Source organism: Panthera uncia, chromosome A2, assembly GCF_023721935.1.
Source record: "Panthera uncia isolate 11264 chromosome A2, Puncia_PCG_1.0, whole genome shotgun sequence".
Lineage (NCBI taxonomy): Eukaryota > Metazoa > Chordata > Mammalia > Carnivora > Felidae > Panthera > Panthera uncia.
Genome location: NC_064816.1, coordinates 141,790,230 through 141,813,461, shown reverse-complemented (window position 1 = coordinate 141,813,461; position 23,232 = coordinate 141,790,230). Strand labels below are relative to the sequence as shown.

The window sequence follows — 23,232 nt, the reverse complement described above, 5'->3', positions numbered from 1 at the left end:
AACCCAAAACAAAACAAAACAAAAAACCACTCAACCACTCAATGGGCAAATAAATGTATGTGCTGTGGGCGGAAATCAAACCATGTCTCCATAACCCTTGCCCTTGGTTAGTTTCTTATAAAGCAGACATCTTCCATGATTTTAGCTGATTAATTCCTCCTGGTATTTCTGCATGACTGTCCTCCATCCATGCCACAGAGGCTGGATCCACTTTCCAGGCTAGACTGAGATTCTACGCATTATTATTTGACCTCTTTTGAAAAACTCATTGCCAGCTTTATAACCCGATCTGGGCACACCCCCCATTGGGGCCTGCATTTCCTGTGGATGATGCGTTGGTTTCCTAGGTGACAGTGGGAAGGAATAGACCTGTTAGCTGGTGGCTTCTGACTCACTCTCTGCAATGGACGTCACAGAATCGTGGCTGAACAAGTGGATGCTGAGAAAAACATGTGCTCCAGGGAGCAGCGGGGCACTAATGGTTAAAACCATCCCATTGTACCAGCTCTCTCTCCCACTAAGCAAGCCAACAGACTGACATGATATCAGATCTGAAAAAAAAAAAAGCAACAGATTTGGAACCTCTCTGAACTCCCAGTCGTATAGAAGTGCACAGTGGAGTCCTAGTTACAACACCAATATTTTGTTCCTTTCCTTGTTTAGAATTTCCTTTTTTTTCTGGAGTGTGAAAGTACCAGGATTCTCTAATGAAATGTCAGATGGAGGCTGAAGAGCAGGAAGTAGAGACAAACCAAAAACTCACCAAAAGCCTGTTTACTAAGATGACAGCTCTTTTTTTTAAATTTATTTTTGAGAGAGAGAGAGAGAGAGAGAGAGAGAAGGGGGGGAGAGAGAGACAGAGCGTGAGCAGGGGAGGGGCAGAAAGAGAGGGAGACACAGAATCCGAAGCAGGTTCCAGGCTCTGAGCTGTCAGCACAGAGCTCGACGCAGGGCTCATACTCATGAGTCACAAGATCATGACCGAAGCCAAAGTCGGACACCTGACTGAGCCACCCAGGCACTCCAAAGGTGACAGCTTCTTTTGATCTTTCACACTTGCTCCCTGAGAGGAGAAGGTTAACTCACAGTGGGCTAACCAATTATCAGAGTCCAGGATGAAAAATACATTCTGTTGTGAAATTAATCTTCAGAAAAGCTGGATTTCATGAAGTCTAGACACACACACACACACACACACACACACACACACAGTGAGGGGGGTGGAGAGAGAGAGATTAACTTTCTAGCTACCTCTTTTTCTATCAGCTGAACCCAGCAACGTATAAGTCAGGGAAGACTGCCTGGAATAAAACACACGGAAGAGTTCCTTTGTCCTATAAATCTGAACTACTAAAGACTGAATGGATTCTTTAGATTCTTGAATTCCTTAAATGACCAACAAACCTAAAGGTTCTCTACTGGAGATAATGCATCTTGTTTTCCACGGAGCCTTAAGGGATGCTTTAAATAGCATCAGCAAGCATCCGAATGAATTAGACAGCAAATGTAGGTTAGCTTTATTTAGACAGATAAAGACAAGCAGAGAAAGTTGTCTGGTTCAAGGGCAGTGCAGCCTGACACGACAGCATTTCTCAGAGGAGGGGAAATTGCTTTGGGAGAGTCAGAGGTATTTTGGGCAAAGAGCAAAGTTCCTTGGATCACCAGGGGAAGCAATGCTAAGTTCTTCAGTACAGAGGAGCAGGAATTAAGAGTGGCCTGCCACTCATTGAAGGAAAGATCTATAGATTTAAAATGTAAAACAGAACTCAGCATCCCTAAGTTCACATATGCATCCTCTTTTCTCTCTCGCATTCCTTGGGAGCACCATCAGAAAGGACACACTTCCCAGAACATGAGCTAAGGCAGGGAGTTTATCAGACTCCTCTGGAATGGGACTCGGCATCCCCAGCAAGTTCTGCTTCAGGAAGTATGTCCAGATGGAGGGCCCCTGGAGATGGGGGAGCCCAGAAAGCAGGGACACTGGCAAATACGAGGGCATCCACTCATCAGACAAAACTGTAGGTGCCTGGAAAAAAGGTGCAGTGCATGAATTTGGTTTACTTTTTTCTCCTTTTTCCCCCCATCCCTTGAATTATTTTCTGAAAACAAACTCCTTATAAAAAGCAGTGGGTCTAGAAAAATGTGTACAACTTTCTGGTTTCATTTGTTTTTACTGTGATGTTTACGGTTTCTTGTCTTTCTAACTTTTTGCTAACTTTCCTCCTCAGCGGGCCAAAGTCAAGTGATATTTGATGTCAGCTTGTAGCCCTATCAGTAATTTGTTTTAAAAATAAAAAACAATTTCAATCCATTATGATGTTCCAAATGTAGCACTGAATTTAGACTTGTAAAAATATCTTCAGAAAAATCTAAAAATTTAGATTTGCATAGATTTCCATTTCCTCCAAATCTAATTTTTATATGTTTCCTTTTTTAAGGGTCTCATAACTTCTGAAACTTATACATCTTTAAATGTCGCCAAGGCAGGTATAGCAGAGGGAAATACTATGTTATGACCCTGTCATGAAGCAGAATTTAAGCTTCATTGTGAATTAGGCATGTATTCCACTTTCTTTGTACTTACCATTCAATAATTCACTGCCTTCCTCCCTCCCTCCCTTCCTCCCCTCCTTCATTCCTTCCACAGTTATTTATTGAGAGCCTACGCTACACAAACAGTGAGCATCAGACTTACTTGCTCCCCTTCTCCATTACCGGGGGATTCTCTCCCTAATCGTTGCCTCTCCCCTCTGTCTACCCCAAGCCCATTCACTACTTACCTGGTAAACTAGCATATGGACTAATAATGTGTTCAATTGGGAACTACCGTTTTACACTTTTACCAAAGCACACAAAACTTCTCTAATTCACTGCCCCAAACTCATTATACTTTTAGCCATTTGTAAAACTGGCAAATCAGTTAATCATTTGAATTCTAAGAAGGAGGTGGAAAGCCAATTCCTGTGACTGTATTTGTAAAGTAGTAAAGTCAAAAGACTCATATGAGACCTGGTACCATGCTTATTCCAGTGTTATACTAACTTTTTTTTTTTTTAAAGTTCATTTATTTTTGAGAGAGAGACAGAGTGAGCAGGGGAGGAGCAGAGAAAGAGGGAGACACAGAATCGGAAGCAGACGCCAGGCTCTGAGCTGTCAGCATGGAGCCTGACATGGGGCTTGAACTCATGAACTGTGAGATCATGACCCGAGCCAAAGTCGGATGCTTAACCCACTGAGTCACCCAGGTGCCCCAAATGTTATACTTTTAGTAAAACCCCCTCACCTAAAGTCTTCATTTTTGTAGTTACAAGAATGTGATCAAAAGGGAGACTAGTCTTTTATTCCTTTTTGGTAAAGACACTAACATTTCCATGTGAAGTGAAATGAAAAAACTTAACATCCCTGAGGGGCGCCTGGCTAGCTCATTTGAGAGGAAGTGACTCTTTTGTTTTTTAACCTGTTTTTTTCTTTTCTTTTCTTTTATGAATATAATTTATTGTCAAATTGGCTTACATACAACACCCAATAAGAGAAAATGACTCTTGATCTCAGGGTCCTGAGTTTGAGCCCCATGTTGGGGGTAGAGATTACTTAAAAAGAAAAGAAGGAAAGAAAGAAAGGAAAGGAAAGAAAGAAGAAAAAGAAAGAAAGAAAGAAAGAAAGAAAGAAAAGAAAGAAAGACAACAGAACTTAACATCCTTGGGATCTATATTTCTTGCTCTGACATCTGTAATGTAATCACCTCACTATTATTAGAGTATCTTCATTAAAATTTCCCAATTTGTGCTAATAACGAGACTTTTAAAGTGTTCTTCAATATGTCAATCTCAGAACTCACTTTTAATATTTTTTAAGTGCTGGAGGGAAAAAAAAAACTTGAATATGGAGGTAGAAGACAAAGTTATAATTGCTAATCCAAATAAATAAAATACGATGTACGTAACTTTAAAAAAATCGTAACAATCTTTTGTTTGTGTTTTCCGGCCGTTCTCCACGTTTGCTACACTACTATTTCAGTAATCTTAATAATTCTCTGAAGAAGACAATGTTTTCATAGTGTTCGACTAGATAGACTGAGAGTCACACATTTTATTTTTGTTTTGTGACATTTGTGGCTCTTCAGCGTGACACTGGCATTCTTCCTCCTCTGATGCAACTTCCTTCTCTGTTTCACTCTGTTTTGGTCGAGGTTGTTTCAACCTCCCCCCTTCTCTGTGCAGTCTTTCAGCTGGACCAGGAGAGCCCGAGCTGTCGCTTTGTTTTCTGAACATCCACTTCTGTTTCCTGTGGCAACACCTGCAGATAAATACGTAGCTGGCTACCCAAACGGACACTGCCCGCACCCCCCAGACGCTCTCCTCCGCAGGCCCGCGCAGACCCAGGTATGTGCACACATGCGTGCTCAGCTCCTCCACCCTCCCCCGGGGAGCTCAGAGGACTCCAGCTGTTTTCCGGCCCTGGCAGCAGAAGCGGCTGCAGAGCCTCTAATGTTCCTTCTCTGGAACCAGCGCTGATCGTGCTGCTGCTGCTGCTGCCAGAGAAGGATTTAAGTCACCTGGACTGAGGAGAAGACCGCTGAACTGTGTAAAGACGGTGGAGCCAGATACTTCAGGCTATTTGAAGCCATCAGAGGGGAAGGAACCAGACTTGGGGTTCCTCCACCCGAAGCGTGTTGCCCGCATTGTTGACAACCACGTACTGATATTTCAAGACTCAGCTCAAGCATAATAATCTCTGAAGCTTTTCCTGATAGGCTGCCTGGCCCTTCTATACCTGTAACATCGTTATTTCATTTAGGTGCTTATCTCCCCTCCCCCCCCAACCCCACGTTAGATCCAAACTTTTAAAGGCATACACCTTGGCTGATTCATCTTAGTATCTTAGTGTCTTAGCATCTTGGCACATAACAGGTGCTCAATAAATGTTGGATGGATGAATGGAATTCACTGCTCCCCTCCCATGGGTGAAAGTAGCAATTGACTTTTGGTGGAGGGGGAAAGAGAATAGTGTCCTAACAGGTGTCTTTTCTCCTCTTTGAAGTTAACATTGGAAATGAAGAGCCCACTGTGATGGTGTGAGGATGCCCCCTCCCCCCCCCCACCCCCAAACATGTGAAAATAACTCAGCAAAAAACAGAGCAGCTGCCTGGTCATCTTCCCCATCACTGGGATTTCTTCAGGTAACCAATAAATAGGTAAGTCCGATCCTGCTTACCAGATAAGCCTTTGAAAAACTCACAAGCGGGAGTGAGAGGAAACTGTTGTATCAAGGAACATTGTATTAGCAACAGGAAAATGTGGTGCGTATCTATTAAATTGACTGATGCAATTCATGTCCCAGAGTAAGATGTTTCAACATTTAAAATGTTTTAGCATCAAGGGATGGTAAGGATAAGACAGACTGTGTTAGGTTCATAACTTGCATTATCTCATTTTGATTCTCCCAAAAACCCATAAAGAGACCTTACTGTCTTCATCTTACAAATGAAGACAATGAGGCTTGGAAAGGAAGCCATCTTGGTACTAATACTCAACCGAGCTTAGATTCGAACTCAAATCTGTCTGGCCCCAGAGTCCTTTCTTCATTCCTCTTGGGTCCTCTCAAGAGCTGTTTTAACAATATCGACATCAAGTTTTCAGAGAGGTTGAAAAATAAAGATTGAATATATATATATATATATATATATATTTATCTATTTAGTTTGAGAGAGCATGAGTTGGGGAGGGGAAGAGCGAGAAGGAGAGAGAGAATCCTAAGCAGGCTCTGCATTGCCAGTGGCAAGCCCAATGTGGGGCTCAAACCCACGAACCATGAGATTATGACCTGAGCTGAAACCAAGAGTCGGATGCTTAACCCACTGAGCTACCCAGGCTCCTCAAAGATTGAATATTTTTGAACACTGACAATGAGCCACCTACGAGGCAGGGCAGTAAGGGAGGTTGCAATGGACTGTTCTCTACTCAAGGAGCTAAGTAGCTGGTGTAGGAAGCTGGTACCCAATACAGGCTGAACAATAGATGATGAAATAAGGGCTGCTGTGAAGGGGACAGTCAGAACTGAGGGAAGGAGTGATTGGCTTGGTTGTGCAAGGAGAGCAGGGAAAGTTCACAGAACACCAGAAGGTGTCATTTTGAGAAGACTCTGAGGAGGTGGGGAGAAGGCACAGAAGGTTTGGGGACACTGCAGAGTGAGGGAACATGTTACAGGAGCTGGGTGGAAAGTTCAGGGAAGTCAGTGCATGGTTGGAATAGTGGAAGGTGAAGGTGGGTTGGAGCCAGGCCATGGAAGGCTCTGAATAGGAGCCTGAAACTGAAATGGGGAATTATTGAAGGTTTTTGAGTAGGGGGAAGGCAAGGTTCCAATCAAATCCTTGACAAAAACATCCAAAAGTATTGCTGAATTCATCCTGACACCAGATCACAAGTACACAAAGTACACAAAATTGAAAAATATAGAAAATCAATATTCTTAAAAATTTTTTTTAATGTTTATTTATTTTTGAGACAGAGAGAGACAGAGCATGAACAGGGGAGGGGCAGAGAAAGAGGGAGACACAGAATCCGAAACAGGCTCCAGGCTCTGAGCAGTCAGCACAGAGCCCGACGCGGGGCTCGAACTCACGGACCGCGAGATCATGACCTGAGCTGAAGTCAGACACTTAACCGACCGAGCCACCCAGGCGCCCCGAAAATCAATATTCTTAACCAAGACTCAAAACAATGGCCTGTTTACTTCTGAAGAAACACACAAAATGAAGTGGATATATGCCTGAATCATCAGCTCAAACCCGAGCTGCCCTCTTTCTTCCACACGGGCCAAGAACAATCCCATTCTCATGATTCCTAAGACAGCCTCATCAACTCAAAAACCTGGGGCAACACATACAATCCCCTCCTCCCTCCCCCTCCCCCCCCCACCAAAAAAAAATTCCAGCAAGGAAATGACAATTCCTTTCACTTCCTTCCTTTCTTCAGCGGCCAGCCAATGAAGATTGCTTCACCGTTCTCTCTCTGATACACCAGACACACATCCTAGAGTAGGAATTGGATCCTGATGGCTTAATTGAGTTAAAAGAAAAGTGCAGATTATCTAAAAGCCTCTCAAAGGTTTCAGAGTGGCTCTCACATCTCAGAAAGCCCAGTGGTGGCTCTCAGTTCTTTGGTTAGGGCGGAGCTGAATGAATATCGTAGCACAGAATTCGAAAGCACTGGAAGTCAGCAGTTCTGAAGGACTGCAGAAAGGGCTTGTTTACACTTTTCTCTCGGGCTGAAACCCATCTATTTAAACTTTAACCAGAGACAATTATAAAACCACGGTTAGCCAGGGATCGCAGGCTGCGCAAGATGGGAGACAGATGCCAACAGTCTGGCATTGGAGGAGGGAAGGTTGAGAATATTTTGAGGAAAGGGATCAAAGAAGAAGTACAAAGGTTTTGCAAACAGGTGTCACCTAGGTTGGTCTTCATGGGAACAGGGAGGGAAGGGGGAAGGAGTGGGTGGGAGAAGACAGGCAGGGTGGGCACAGAAGACCCACAGCTTCTGATGGTATAGGCGGGACTGGGGCTGTCACTGTTCCACCAGTTCAAAAGTGCCACCCAGGCAGAGCCAGCTGCTTTAGCTCCACTGTTTACACCTTTTTTTGTTTCCCTCTTGGATTCCCTCCCCTCAGGGAGTTAGTGCCTCTGATAGAGGCACCCAGCCCACCAGGACACAGGCTCGCTTCCCCAAGGCCAAGCCTCCTCTTCAATTCAGGTTTTCCTGGCAAAGACCTACTCTGGAGCTGACAAGCAGTCCAGTGATGTCAGAGGAAATACCCCACTTGACAAAGGACTGTGCTCCAATTGCCAATAAGCTGAATTCCCTCGCATGCCCTGTTCTGGGTCCTAGGATCTGGAGAATCCTAAGAACACACTCAAAGAGAGATAGTTGTTGCTGCAAAGTAAATGTTTTTATTCTGGATTTGAGGATGTCCGTGGACCTGATATTGACATGAGGGCCAGTTTTAGGTGCATATACAAATGTGGGGAGACCTACGGGACACCAGCCCCCCAGATCTCTGTGTAAAGGAGTCTGACATTCCACCCCTAGATACTCAATCTTTTTTTTTTTTTAACTTTTTGGTTTTGAGTATTCCTATTAAGATACAAATGCAATATGTAGAGGAGAGCCCCTGCCTCGGATGTTACCAACTAATTTGTTAATAGGGATTCACTTTCTAGGCAGGTCCAGTCAGATTAGAACCAGGGCTCAATAGGAGGAAGATTCAGGACACACATTTTGGAGATGGAGAATGGGCAGAGGCCCTGGATCTATGGGTGGGAAGCTCGTAGTAGTCATGGAAGAGGCCAGAGACAAGTCTCTCTCTGTGCAACAACGAGACCCAGTCCTTCAACATAGGTCAGAGTTCATGAGGACAGCAGAAAGCCAAACTCATGCTAACTTCCTGTGAAGCTTCCTTCTCTGCGAATCCAGCTTTTACCAGGGAAAGCCGTTTGGGGCACAGCCAGAGGGAGATAGGGGAGGTCAGAGGATCTGCAGGTATTCAGGGCCACAGCATGGTCTTCCAGGGCAAAGAGGCCAAAGTCATGGGATTCTCTCCAGACCAGTTTGTTACACTCACTGGAAGATCTGTGCTATAGCTCTGAACGTCACTCCCAAGTCCAGCCAACCATCTAAAAAATTCATGATGCTGTTCATGAGGGTCTGGGTAGAGAAGGTGGGGACAGCTCCCCGAGAACGCACCCCAACTGGGGACAGATCCCAGGGTAATATCATCGCTTATGGGGGTTGGGAGGTAAGCACTTCATACAAGGTGTGACATAGTATGACATTTATTTTTTAAGTTTATTTATTTATTTTGGGAGAGAGTGTGTGCATGAGCGCGTGCACCCATGTAAGCAGGGGAGGGACAGAGAGAGAATCCCAAGCAAGCTCCACGCTGCCGGCACAGAGCCCAACATGGGGCTCGATCCCACCAACTGTGAGATCATGACCTGAGCCGAAATCAAGAGTTGGACACTTAACCGACTGAGCCACCTAGGTGCCCCATGACATTTTATCTTTAGTAAACATATGCTAAAATTTTTCTTTCTTAAAGTTTGTATGAGTGCAGATCGCTTTCTTATGCCCTGATCTCCAGAGGAAAGGGAGGAGGTCTGGTTCTTATGTCTCCTGCAGGATGGAGCCTGTGAACACGTGATTGCTGGCAGGTATCCCAAGATCTGCGCAGAAATTTCAGAGGGATACACACATTGCCCAGCTCCTACCAGAGGGTGTTATACCGGGGAGAAGATATTCTATAAAATCGGTCATGACATCTCCAAAGGAAATCCTGGGAGACTGGACATAAACCAGAGAGGCAGTATAGTGCAGGTGCCCCCCACAATACAAAAGTGGAGCATTCCTACAAATCCTTTCATAAAAGCTGAAATGGCATGAAGCAGAGAAGCTATTACCATCAATTTATAAGAAATAACCCCTCTTAGGCTTTTCCTGATACCTCAGGACACATCTTGCTAACAGGTGCACAAAATAAATTGAGATAAAACGCAGATGCTCCCAGACCCAGTTCACAGCTCTGGTGGCTCGATGCGGAGACGCTGGGTGTAGTTCGTGGGGAAGGAGCTTGGCGGGGCCACTCACGCTGCTCAGGGCGTGCACTGCCTCTGGTCGAGCTCCGCGCAAAACAAACGCTGAACCTGCTGGGCTTTTCTGCGTAAAAGCAAAAATCCTCTTCGGATTTCTTTTGGTTAGCAAAAACAAGTACTAATGTAGGTCTTCTGTAAAAGGGAAGTGGTGTAATGTATACTTTCAAAAAGCGAGGGTATGTTACCTATATGGTGGCTCAAAGCATGGATTCAGGAACCAGGCTGTCTGGATTCAGATCCTGATGCTACCACTTATTAGCTTTGGGACCTTGAGCAAATCGCTTAACCTCTCTGAGCCTCAGTTTCCTCATCCATAAAATTCAGGCAATAGCAGTTCCCAGTTCACAGGGTTGTTGTGGGGCTTAAATAAGTTAATATTTAAAGGGTTAAATGAGTTAATATTGAAAAGCACTTCAAATAGTGTCTATCACAGCAACAGCTATTTAAACATTGCATTTTCAGGTTTTTTTAAATTTTTTTTTTTAATTTTTTATTATTTTTCTTAACGTTTATTTATTTTTGGGACAGAGAGAGACAGAGCATGAACGGGGGAGGGGCAGAGAGAGAGGGAGACACAGAATCGGAAGCAGGCTCCAGGCTCTGAGCCATCAGCCTAGAGCCCGACACGGGGCTCGAACTCACGAACCGTGAGATCGTGACCTGAGCCGAAGTCGGACGCTCAACCGACTGAGCCACCCAGGCGCTCCTCAGGTTTTTTTTTAAATGTTTATTTTATTTTTGAGAGAGAGAGAGAAACAGTGTGAGTTGGGGAGAGGCAGAGAGAAAGGGAGACACAGAATCTGAAGCAGGCTGCAGGTTCTGAGCTGTCAGCACAGAGCCCAAAGCGGGGCTTGAACTCACAGACCGCGAGATCATGACCTGAGCCGAAGTCGGACGCTTAACCGACTGAGCCACTCAAGCGCCTGTAATGATCGCATTTTAAAAGTAACATGATCAACCCTCCAGGCCTGGAAACCTCGCTTGGTTCTATGATTGACCCTGTCTCCAAGAAGGTCTGGGGTGACTCTGGTCTGCACTTTTTTCCACCCTACTAGCTTGAGGAGACAGAAGAAAGATAACCCTGAAGCCTTTCTCCTCCGGGCTTCTTTTCCAGCTTTAGCCATGGCACTTCTGTTCTACGCTTGAAACCTTGCAACATGCATGCCCGGGGCCGGGGTAAAGTCAGCACCAACAGGGAGCGCTGTCCGGTGCCCGGGCCAGAAACGGGAAGTTCCTTGATGCAAATCCCTCAGGCCCTCGGGCAGGCTCCATGTTTGTGCTGTAACTAAATACCACACTCACCTGTCCTTCATGGGTACCAGGCACAAAGCCAGGGTTATAGAACACAGGGAAAAGCCCTCATTGGGAAAGGTAGGAAAAACAGAGAAAGAAGCAGGTGGCAGGAAGAAGGATCATGGCAAATGGGAAACCAAATACATGAGGAAAAAAGAAAAGCTCCAATAAGTTCAAGGAAACTTTTTTTTTTTTTTTGGGTCTCTCTATTTTTGACCAAGTGAAAAAAAAACCAAACACAAAAGAATAAACTAAGCAACTGGAATCAGATGGGGCCAGTGAAGGGGGGGGAACAGGCAGCAGAACTCTACAAATATATGCTAATTACCTCATCCTTCCTCCCGTGCCCTGCAAGCGAGGCTCCAGAGCCGGTTTGTACATTGGCCTAATAATGATTTCATTTCACAGACATCTTTCCACGTTTTTTTTTTTTTTCTTAACAAAGTCCATCACAATTCTGTTTTGGGATGTAGAAACAGTATCTATCTTTAGGAAATTTAAATGCCAAAGAGCTCAGATAAGCATAATTGAGAAGTAAAGAATGGTTGGTGTGACCAGGACAAATATCAAATCACAAATATTTGAAATTCTTCCCCTTTGGGGCCCTAAGGAGAGAAGTGCCTTTGTTTGCTGAATTGGCTCACAGAGGACCTGGCCTTTGCCGTGTTGCGTAGGATGTTGGATGGGGAGGAGAAGCCAGAGGAAGGTCAAATATTTAAGAGCCTACTATGCATCAGGCGTTCTGTTAGATGCTAGAAATTTAAGAGCATACAAAACAGGCCCCTACCCTCATGAAGCTAATACTTTTTTAGACTTTAAACAAAAATGTAGTAAATTGCACGTAACATAAAATTTACCACCTTAACAATTTTTTAAGTGTGTGTTTATTTTTGAGAGAGAGAGCACGAGCAGAGCAGAGGAGGTACGGGAGGTGGGGGATGGGGGAGACAGAGGATCCAAAGCAGGGTCCTCGCTAACAGCAGAGAGTCTGATGCAGGACTGGAACTCACAGACCATGAGATCATGACCTGAGCGGAAGTTGGACGCTCAACCGACTGAGCTACCCAGGTGCCCCAACTACCTTAACCATTGTTAAGTGCAAAGTTCAATAGTGTTAACCCTATTTACACTGTTGTGCATCCAATCTCTAGAATGTTTCCATCTTGAAAAACTGAACTCAATGCTCATTAAAGAACTCCCTCCCTGCAATCCCGCCCCCCGCCAACTACCCCTCACCCCAAGGTCGGAGTCACCACCATTTTACTTTCTGTTTTTATTAATTTGACTATTCTAGGTACATCATGTAAGTGAAATCATATAGTATTTGTGTTTTTGTAACTGGCTTATTTCGCTCAGTATATCCTCAAAGTTCCATGTTAGAGCATGTATCAGAATTTTGTTGCTTTTTAAACCGGAATAATCCACTGTATGCACATGACACATTTTGTTTATTCACTCATCTGTTGATGGACGTTTGGGTTGCTTCTACTTCCGGGCTACTGTGGATAATGCCACTGTGAACACAGGTGTGCAAATATCTCTTTGAACTAATGCTCTTTTTAAAAAAATTGTTTTTAATCTTTATTCATTTTTGGGAGAGAGACAGACAGAGCATGAGCAGGGGAGGGGCAGAGAGAGAGGGAGACACAAACCGAAGCAGGCTCCAGGCCCTGAGGTGTCAGCCCTGAGACCAATGTGGGGCTCGAACCATGAACCGTGAGATCATGACCTGAGCCGAAGTGGGACGCTTGGCTGGCTGAGCCACCCAGGTGCCCCTGAACTAACCCTCTTTTAGGGAGCTTATCCCATCATATTTGGATTATGTATTTGCCCATCACTTGGCCTAACTATATGGTTAGCTGTACAAGGACTGTGTCATTTATCTTTGTATTCCAACTCCCTATACAATGCTGGCACGTAGTAGGAATGCAATAAATACTTGTTGGCAAAATAATTTATTTTTATACTTCTTAATCACTACTGCTGCAGCTGGCTGTTTTACATATTTTAATAAATAAGTTTTGCAATTTTAATGAATGCTATTTTGATTATATTTACATACTAAGCTAGTTTATACAAGGAGGTTAGTATAAAAACCTAAATCTCAATCAAAATTCACTTTCTAGATGAAATGCCATTGACAATTCCTTTTCATTCACTTTGCTTAAAATCAGCTCTTGTTGCTCTGATTCTTGTCCTTCCTTTCCTCCCTTTTTAAGTCAGCATTGCCTAGATATTAAGGAGTCTCTTCAAATCATGAGACATCCTGTGGAATAAAGCTAGGCATGGGCCTAGGGTTGAGTTTGCTCAGCTCAACAACTTTCATTGAGCGTCATTTTGTCTGAGGTACAAGATGAACAAGGCACAGCCCTCCCTTTGGAGAAACTCACAGTCTTGCAATTCTGTCTGGTTCTTCTTGGCCACAATTAAGCAAGAAACCTCAGTTTTCTCAGGTGCAGAAAATAGTATTTATCCCCATTTCCCATACTCAGTTGAGGAACACAGACACTGTAGCATTCACAAAGCATGAGGGGGTGAAGGACACTGAAAATTCTGGGTAGTATTATATTTGATAATAATTGCTACGTGTGGTATCAGCAGGGGTAGAAGCTAGTTCTGTAATTCTTTACAAAATAGACATTTGGAATCATGATTTCTGGTCAAGGAAGCATTATTGTACATTAACCTTGGAGGGACTTTCTCAGCTCTAAACACAAAGAATGGTCTCTAAAATATAAAAGAGAAGGGCGCCTGGGTGGCTCAGTCGGTTGAGCGTCTGACTTCAGCTCAGGTCATGATCTCAGGGTCCATGAGTTCAAGCCCTGCTTTGGGCTCTGTGCTGCCAGCTCAGAGCCTGGAGCCCGCTTCGGATTCTGTGCCTCCCTCTCTCTCTGTCCCTCCCCTGTTCATGCTCTGTCTCTCTCTCTCTCAAAAATAAATAAACATTAAAAAAATATTGAAAAATAAATAAGTAAACCCATAAAATAAAATATAAAAGAGAAAGGTTAAAAGAAACAGTTGGCCCAAAAGATAAAATCTTCTAGGAACTAAGAATGGAGAGCAATAAATGAGACTGAAGACATGGGCCTTTTGGGCTCCAGATCTGAGGCAGAGGAGGCTGGAATGGGATCTCTACAGGGTTAGGGAGACTAAAAGTGAGGAAAGTGTGTGGGAGCCAGAACCGCAACCAGCCAGAACCAGGTTTTCTGTTGGAAACTACCAATGGTAGTTTCTTTCTTTCTTTCTTTTTTAAATTTTTAATGTTTTATTTAGTTTTGAGAGAAAGAGAGAAAGAGAGACACAGAGTGTTGGCTGGGAAGGGACAGAGACAGGGAGACACAGAACCCGAAGCAGGCTCCAGGCTCCGAGCGGTCAGCACAGAGCCCAGCGCAGGGCCCGAACTCACAAGATGCGAGATCATGACCTGAGCCAAAGTCAGATGCCCAATGGACTGAACCACCCAGGCGCCCCATCTAATGGTAGTTTCAAAACAGGGGCTAGGGGCATCTGGGTGGCTCAGTCAGTTGAGTAACCTGCTTTTGATTTCTGCTCAGGTCATGATCTTGGGATTCATGGGATCAAGCCCTGTGTCAGACTCTGTGCTGACAGTGCAAAGCCTGCTCAGGATTCTCTCTCTCTTCCTCTCTCTCTGCCCTTCCCCTGCTCATGTGAACTCATGCACTTGCATTCTTTCTCTCTCTCAAAAATAAATAAATAAATACACTTTAAAACAATAACAACAACCAAAAAAAAAACCCACCCCAAAACAGGGGCTAGACTGAGAACCGCCCCCCCCCCCCGCCACCCAACACAAAGTCGCTTATTAAAGAGGCTAAAAAAAACCCTCGCCACTGCCTGAAGATGGGCCTTATGTGAGGGAATGGTCTGGCAGGAAGACAAGGAAGGGCACAGAGCCCTCATGACTGCCTCTGTGACATCTCTATTACCACAGTATGGGAAAAGAAAAGACAAGCTCTCTTTACCTGGGTAATATGATTGTCTATAAGGAGGATCAAACAGACCATACTAAAAAAATGTTAGAATTACAAAGACAACTCAGCAAAGCTGCAGGGTATAAGATGAAGAAATACAATTCAGTTGCAATCCTATATCTCAGTATTTATCACCCATGATATTTAAGAAACCAGTTTTAATAGTTTTAATAGAAATAAGCGATGAAGTACCTAGGAATAAATGTAATACAGATGTGGATTTTTATCTATAAATACAATGTTGACATTATGTATAGAAATTTAAAAAAATTTTTTTTAATGTTTATTTGTTTTTGAGAGAGAGGGACAGAGCACAAGCAGGGGAGGGGCAGAGAGAGAGGGAGACACAGAATCTGAAGCAGGCTCCAGGCTCTGAGCTGTCAGCATAGAGCTCGACGTGGGCTTAAACTCAAAAACCGTGAGGTTATGACCTGAGTCAAAGTACGACATTTAACTGACTGAGCCACCCAGGCACCCCATGTATAGTAATTTTTTATGGAACAAATTAACTGAGATTTAATACATGGAGACATATAGCATACTCATGAATTGGAATATTCATTAAAATGAAGAAGACATTTCTTCTAAAGTTAATGTTTGATTTCAGTGCAAACCCAATTTTTAAAATCCCAACCTGATTAGGTAACACGCAACAATGGTCACTGAGTTCATGTAAACAGTAAAGGTCAAAACTGATTATAGTAGGTGGAAATGTCTTTGCCAACAAGTGAGGGAATATACAACTTAGAGTGGCTTAAACAATAACAGGTTTATTATTTCACGTCACAGGATGTCCAGTGGTAGGCGGTTTCAGTATTGGCTAATTCAGCAGCACAATGACACCTCCGAGACCTAAGGACTTTTCATCTCCCTGCCTAGCCATTCTCAGTGTGCTAGGCTCTAGCTTGTCCTCTCAGGGTGGCAAGATGGCTGCCACTGTTTCAGCCATCACTTTCTCCTCCAACTCTGTACAAAGATAGGAAGGGCAAGTCGTCTTCTTTTGTACATTTTTAAGTGAGAAGAAAACTTACCTATCCTATCTCTACTCTAACACAATTCCACATAGGTTTCTTTCTTTTTTTTTTTTTAAGTTTATTTATTTATTTTGAGAGAGAATGTTTGAGTGGGGGAAGGGCAGAGAGAGAGAGAGAGTGAGAGAGAGAGAATCCCAAGCAGGCTCTGCACTGTCAGTGTGGAGCCCAAGCAGGGACCCGAACCCACGGACTGTGAGATCATGACATGAGCCAAAAATCAAGAGTTGGACATTTAACTGACTGAGCCACCCAGTTGCCGCCCCCAAGTAACTAAAATTTAAAACCAGAGGCAGCATAACAAACCTGGATTAAAAAATGAGTTAGTTAATAAATATGTGTTGGAATATTTATACATATTTTTTCTATTTCACATTACAAGATTTTAAGTTGGTTTAAAGACCTAAATTTGAATAGTCAAATTTAATACCTCTAGGAAAAATATAAGAGATTATATTTATACCCTTGTGATAGGAAGAACTTATTAAATAAAGCACAAAAGGATAAAATCATCAAGGAAAAGGTGAATAATTTTACTACCTCAAAATAAAAATATATCACCAACAAAGAGAGAAGATATTTTTTCAGACATACAACAACCGAGATATTCATGTTCAAAAATTATAAAGAACTGCAAAGCAATAAGAAAAAGAAACAACTAGAAAGAAAAATTGACAAAGAATATAAATAAGCAATTCACAGAAAAGAAATCCTAATGGCCAATAGATATACAAGATGTTCAGTCTCACTAGAAATGAAGGGAAAACAATATTAAATAATAAAAAGCTACCATTTCATAACTATAAATAGGCAAACATTTTAACATTTGAAAATACCAAAAATTAGTAAGATGTGGAGAAACGGGACACTTAGAAAGCAAAGTGGTGATATGTATTTATCTAAATCCTAAGACCCAGCAGTTTCTCTGTTCTCTAGATTAGTGGTTCTCAACCAGGGTGATTTTGCCTCCTGGGAAATATTTGGCAATATTTGAAGACATTTCGGTTGTCACACCTGCGTGGGGGTGGGGTGCTACTGGTACCTTTGGGGTAGAGGTGAGCAGTGCTGCTAAATATCCTACCCCACAGCAAAGAGTTATTCAGTCCAAAATGTCAATAACACCAAGGTTGAGAACCTGTGGCCTAGAAAAACTGTCACATGGTGTGCACCAGGAGATAGGTATTTAAATGTTAATTGCAGTATTGTTTATTATAGCAAATAACAACACACTGAAAACAATTCACACATCCATAATGCAGGAAGTGGATAAGTAATTTGTGTATTTCAAACAAGGGAATAATATACAACAGGTATATTTAATGAATTAGTTCTTCAGGTTACAATGTGAATCAATCTAAAAAGAAATGATGACTAGGGACACCTGGGTAGCTCGGTCAGTTGGGTATCCAACTCCAGCTCAGGTCATGATCTCACGGTTTAGGAGTTTGAGCCCCGCGTCGGGCTCTATGCTAACAGCTCAGAACCTGGAGCTTGCTTCAGATTCTTTATCTCCTTCTGCCCCTCCCCAGCTCTTGCTCTGTCTCTCTCTCTTAAAAATAAATAAACATTAAAAAAAAATTTTTTTTAAGTAACAATGACTAAAAATGCATTGCAGAATATTATGTACAGGGTGATATAGTATTCCTTTACAATTTACAAATACAAAGCATACTATATATTGTTTATGAATATATACGTATAATATAAAAGTATAAAAAACATGCATGGGAATGATTTATAGGAACTTCCAGGTAGTGATTACTTTTCAGAAAAGAGGAAAGGAGGGAAAATAGAGAAATGAATGAGATCGGGAGTAGATAATGGGTTTAAACTACTTGTAAGACTTTTTATAGCAAACAAACAAACAAAACCCCTAAAGCAAATAAGCAGACATTAAGATCTGTTGAGTGTTTTATACACAGATGTTTGGTAAACTATTTTCTATATTTTTCTGTCTGTTTGAAATATTTTATGATGGAAGTATTTTAAAGTATTTTAAGAGCTGCATCTGCAAGAAGTGAGTATTCTGTTTGTGTTTCAGGAGCATAGAGTTGGTAGAGGGAGCCAATGTTTCCAGAAGAAACCGTGCCACTCCAAAGGGAAATTAGAAAAGGAGAAAGTGACCCTTGAATAAAGAAGAGTTTATGCATTTAAAGACCCCTCTCCGGGATTCTTGGCAGGAAGAGTTCACTTTCCTGCTGCATCAGGGATTGGAAGGCTATTCCTCTGTCCATGGTCCTATTCCTCTGCTTCAAACAACTTTAGAAGAATCCAGAGGGAGGTTCAAATCTGCAATGTAGAAAAGCATTGAAGTGTTCTAGATACAGCTGAGAAGCTGAGAGAAGACGGAATTTGTGGGTATAGCAGATCTTTGGAATCTTTGAAAAGAAGTTCTGTCGGCAGTAGATCCCACCAGCAGAAGGGGATCCTGCTGGACAGCCATTCTTTTCAATATTGATGAACAGCATCTATCCGTGGAGTGAGCTCCACTTGAGCTGAAGCCTGCTTGGTAAGAATGACACTATCATCTCCCTAACATTTCATATTTTGAAAGAAAGCCCTTCCCATTCCTGATGCTTCTCATCATTTTTTCCCAACACTCCAGTAAGACCAGTCAACATTCACCTGTGCTTTTATAGCGATGAAGAGAGACTAACAAACTCAGTAACTCAACTGAGAAAGACATTTTATGGGCAGCCCATGGTAATCGCCTATCTTTTAAAAAGAAACAACATTTTTTGAGATCCCAGGAGGTGTCTGGCACTACACGAAGTGGTATGAGCATGAGAGTGCAGAACATAATGTTTGGGAACATAGTGTTCCTCCGGGGACTTAAAAATTAATGCAGATCCAAAACTGTTTAAAAAAATGTGGGTTGTAATAAATTATGGGAAAACAAAGTGAAAGGTGTAGGGACAAAAATCCCAAGCATAGTGATGGAACTAGAGACCATGGAAATGGAATATGATGAGCCAATTAACCTCAGGAGAACAGAGACTCATGGTATGGGCAGAATACAAGACGCTTATCTTGAGAAGTCAATTTTGCAGACTCAGTTACTTGTCCACACACACAAAATCAATAGCTATTTCTGATAGGCTGCTGGCAAAAAAAAAAAAAATACTGTTCTTTTCTATAGATGGAGTCTAAACCATCCAGCATACAATGAAGTGTTTAAGAGAAAAAATATATGTGGGCTGGCAATCTTTCAATCTGTAAAGCTGGTGATCTAGTTTTGGGTGATAGCTCTAATGGAAATAGGTGCAATTGGGTTTGTAGATACTGATTTTTATCAGCAACCAGAAACTGTGCTAAAAGCTCAATTTGGCCTACTTTAGGTTCCCCGGCTAAGTTAGCGAGGGAATTTTCATTAGGTTATTTGAAGAATAAGAAGAAATAAAGCAATGCATGAACACCATGATATGTAGGTGAGAAGGTATCTTAATAGAAATAGTACTCTAGTCTAGAACAGTGTTTCCCCACCAAGGTGATGGAAAGTACTGGGAAATGCAGAGACCTAACTTGTCCTCAGACTGAGCTTTCTTCATTGCCCCGGCTTTCCAGTTTTAATAACTTCAGCCTTGCTAACCTGCCAGTACTAGGGAAGTCAGTTTCATGTACTGATGTCAGCCTCTAATTTGAACTCCCTCATGGTCATTGCAACTTTGTTCACTTTTGTAATTATTTTTTCACATTTTCTTGTTTTATAGCAATACGAAAAGATAAAAATACCTAGAAATGTTTTTTTTTTTCCAATGTTGAAGGGAATAATTTAGACAGTCACTTCCACATGGATATCTAATAGGCATCTCAAACTGAGTACGGCCAAAAGAGAAGTCTTGATTCTTTCTCTTAATCTTCTTGAATCAAACAACCCCAAGAGGCTTAAATAGAGTTTTACTTTTTTCATAAAGAGATGTCTGGAAATAGGTTATTTCTGGTGTTGATTCAGCTGCTCAACTACACCATCAAGGACCTAGGTAGTTTCTCTTTTTTCCTGTCACTATCCTTAACATGTTGGCCTTTAATTATCCTGTCTTTTATTTTGTAGTCACAAGATGGCTGCTGTGACTCCAGGCATCGTGATGGTGCTCAAGATAGCCAAATTTGTCCCCAGAAGGCTTTCTCTTAGGTCTCATTAGCCAGAAATGAATCATTCCTGGCTGCAAAGGAGATGGGGAAATTGAGTATCTAGCAAAAGAGAATGGGATTATTATAATTGAATTGTACTGATCATGATTCATCACTTGGAGCTGGACATATTGTCACCCTCAACAAAGTCAGGGCTCTGTTAGCAAGGAGGAAGAGAACAGCTGTTGGAGAGGGAAGTGACACAGACTGCCACACTTCTTATTCCCAGCCTACCTGTCTCACTGAATAGCATCACCATCTGCCCAGTGCCTGAGCCAGTAACAGAGGAGAGAGCTTGGATTCCTTTGTTTCTCTTATGTCCCCCATAAAAAAATACCACACAGTTCTGTTGACTCTACTTCCCCTATGTACCCCTAATCCACTCTATTCGCCCTTAGTCACTGGTATCCTAGTTCAAGCTACCATTGTTCACCTGAATTACTAAAACTGCCCCCTAAAGAAACAGAAACAATCACTTCCTTGTTTAGAACCTCCCATCGGCTTCCCATCTCATCTAAAATCCAAATTTCTTACACTGACCTTCCATGCCTAGAAGATCTAGGTTCTGCTCACTGGTCCAACTTTATCTTGTTCCACTTTTCTGTTTGCCCCTGACTTCCAACCACGCAGGGTTTCTTTCTCTTCCTCTGACGCTAACTTGTTACCATCTTGGGAACCTTGGAACCACCTGTTTTCTCCATCTAGAGTGCTATGCATTTCTGATCTTTTCATGACCAGCCCCTCCTTGTCATTTAGATCACTGTTCAAATGTCGTCTCTTCAGAGAGGTCTTCTCTGGCCACCAATCTAAAACAGCAAACTGGTTGGTCATCCATCACTTCATTCTATTTCATTTCTTTATGTTTGCACCTACCACTGTCTAACATTATCTTATTTACCACTTTATGTGTCATGTATGCAATGTAACTATTTATTTCCCACCTCCTTCACACTAGAATATCAGCTCCATGACAGGAGAGACCTTGTGTGTTCTGTTCACAGCTGTATTCCTAGCACCTAGATCAATGCACATGGCAGGTTCTCATCAAATATTTCTGAGTGAATGAATACACGAGGGGAAAGATTTTTTTTAAGCGGAAACTTTAGCTATAAAAGAACATCTGTAAACTATTATCAGCATCCTTAGAGTTGTCCTTCACAGAGAAAAATAACTTTGTTAGTTGAAGGATGTAAAATGTGTTATGCTTTAAAGACATCACAATTAATAAGCAATACTAATTTCTTCCACACAGCCTCTTTCCTCCTGTGTCCTACTTTCCAAAGCTTAACAAGCCGCATGTCTTCATGCTCTATCAGTGCAGTTACTAAATGCCTTCTCCATGGACTTCTCTCTTTTTGCTCCAATAATGTGATTACATTTTCTGACCATTTTCTGAAGTTCTGGGACAATTTAAAAGAAACATTTGGGCGATGTCCTCCTTTCCTCCATTTTTTGGCCAGAATTTCAAGACGGGGAAAACCAAAATGTTCTTGGACAAAGAGAGAAATATTTAGCATCTAAAATTTTCTGCTTTTTTGTGAGGTTCTCATATTTCTGTATATGTTCTTCCTAAAGGCTAAAACCGTTTGTACTCTCTTCACCAGAAATCCAGACTTTTCGTAAGACTGTCCTTTGGGTAAAATGTTAAAATTGGAGAGATTGATCGGCAGCCTTCATTCATTTCCCTCCATGATCCTTTTAGTCCTTTCCACACCTTCTCAGTCCTGAGGCAACCTTTTGTAAGCCCAGGCTTCTGGATCAGCAGCCGGCTGGGCCCACGGGCTCAGCCTGCATACCAGACATCCCGTGCATCTGGCGGGCCATAGCACATGGAAATTGTGCACCAGAAGCTTTGAGAAGTTCAACCTCTTCACACTGGGGATACAGCATTCTGGTGATGGAGATCCAGCATACTCTAAAATGCCCCTATGTTTAGAAACGTTCCCCAATACTGCTCATAAATTACACACAAAGAATCCCGGGGTGTTTGAACTTCTGGACTTGTCAACAGAAAATAGCAAGCAAAATGATTCTCATCCTCAAAGGTCTGTGAATACATCATAAACAAGAATAAACTGTTCCTCTGTACTTAACACAATCTCAGCCTCTTGCCTGTCTTCGCCTGCCATCACCAACCCCCCCCCCCCCAACACACCCATGTCTAACTTCACACCTACATCTTAACACTTGGACATTCACAGGCCCCTGAAACAAAACATATCCCAAAATAGCCTTGGCAACATTTTTGATCATACATCCATAAGAAATGTGGCGATGTGCACCCCCAAAATACGTACATTAAAAAATAAACCATACACATATATTTCTTTAAAAACACATTAAAGGGGTGCCTGGGTGGCTCAGTTGGTTGGGCGTCCGACTTCGGCTCAGGTCATGATCTCGCAGTCCGTGAGTTTGAGCCCCGCGTCGGGTTCTGTGCTGACAGCTCAGAGGCTGGAGCCTGCTTCAGATTCTGTGTCTCCCTCTCTCTCTGACCCTCCCTCGTTCATGCTCTGTCTCTCTCTGTCTCAAAAATAAATGAACATTAAAAAACAAATAAAAACACATTAAAAAACAGGAATAAAGTAATAATTAAATTATTTGATTCAATACTGTCGAGAGTGTATTTCCAGACCCTATCTCAGGTTAACTGGGTAATTCTATTTCCTTATGGTTATCAAGATTCTAAAGATAATTCCCAAGAATCCCATCTCCTGGACTTCAGTCAAATACTAATCTAGGTACTGGTTCAGTCACTAATCTAGATACTGCTCTGAAGGGATTTTGCAGATGCAGTTACGGTCCTAACTCAGTTAACTTTAAGATATGGGGACTATCCAGATGGGCCTGGGTCAATCAGGTGAACCCTTTAAAAGAATAGTTTCCTCAGTTGGTACCAGAAGAGGGAAGTCAAAAAGATTCTGAATGTGAGAAAGATTTGAGGGTGATGGGAATGCAAGCTGGTGCAGCCACTCTGGAAAACAGTACGGAGGTTCCTCAAAAAAACTAAAAATAGAACTACCCTACGACCCAGCAATTGCACTACTAGGTATTTATCCACGGGATACAGGTGTGCTGTGTTGAAGGGACACATGCACCCCCATGTTTATAGCAGCACTATCCACAATAGCCAAAGTAT

General features: G+C 42.4%; 1 long non-coding RNA gene across 2 annotated transcripts; it reads left to right on the top strand.

The window, feature by feature from the left end:
• The first annotated feature begins 3,988 nt into the window (after positions 1-3,988).
• On the top strand, positions 3,989-22,311 carry LOC125930906 (uncharacterized). Of its 2 annotated transcripts, none has more exons than XR_007460298.1 (3): positions 3,989-4,382; positions 5,041-5,194; positions 18,004-22,311. It is a non-coding gene; the product is annotated as an uncharacterized LOC125930906 (long non-coding RNA). The 2 variants fall into 2 exon arrangements; XR_007460299.1 differs by having other exon boundaries at positions 3,989-4,797.
• The last annotated feature ends 921 nt before the right edge of the window (positions 22,312-23,232 follow it).